General features: G+C 35.4%; 1 pseudogene; it reads right to left on the bottom strand.

The window, feature by feature from the left end:
* Positions 1 to 202: 202 nt before the first annotated feature.
* Positions 203 to 841, bottom strand: part of LOC101991450 — a 4903-nt pseudogene continuing 4264 nt past the window's right edge.

The following is an 841-nucleotide window of genomic DNA, read 5'->3' as shown; positions in this document are numbered from 1 at the left end:
TCTCTGCTTGGAATTCCTACCTTGCTCTATTCTGCCCTGCCACAGACACAAAGCAGCTTCTTTATTAAACAATGTTAACAAAATACATTCACAGCATACAGAGGGGAATCCCAAATCACTGTGTAGCTGATTATAAGTGTTTTGGCTAAAGATCTTACCAAATACGTTATAATAAGAAGTCCCCAGTATCTTTTTCAGGTACTCAATATCGATTGTGATATACAAAGATTTTAACAGATTGTTGCATATAAAAAGTTTTACTCTTATATAAAGTACAAAATTTGATCACACTGAAAACATTTATAAGATTACTCTGCAAAATGAATTTTCTCTGATTTAGATTATTCATACATGCAAATGCTTTACCACACTGATTACATTCATAGAGTTTTTGTCCAGTGTGTGATCTTTCATGCATTTAGAGTACTGTGAAGTGAAAAGGCTTTAACACAGGCATTACATTCATAGGGATCTCTCCAGCATGTGTTAGTTCATGTCTTTGAAGATTGACTGTGATAAACAAAGCCTCACCACACTAATTACAGTCATAATGTTTCTCTACAGTATGGGTTTCCTTCATGTTTTCGGAGACTACCTTGACATGCAAAGGCTTTAACAACACTAATTACATTCAAAGCGTTTCTCTCCAGTATGGGTTTTTTTTTTTTTTATGTCTTTGGAGATTACTATGACATGCAAAGGCTCTACCACATTGATTACGTTCATAGGGTTTCTCTCCAGATTGGGTTCTTTCATAACTTTGTAGACAACTGGGGCACGCAAAGGCTTTGCCACACTGATTATATTCATAGGGTTTCTCTCTAGTATGGCTGCTTTTATG

Source organism: Microtus ochrogaster, unplaced genomic scaffold, assembly GCF_000317375.1.
Source record: "Microtus ochrogaster isolate Prairie Vole_2 unplaced genomic scaffold, MicOch1.0 UNK234, whole genome shotgun sequence".
NCBI classification, from domain to species: Eukaryota; Metazoa; Chordata; class Mammalia; order Rodentia; family Cricetidae; genus Microtus; species Microtus ochrogaster.
Note: the sequence above shows the minus strand (reverse complement) of the source record. Positions and strands in the feature narration are given on the sequence as shown.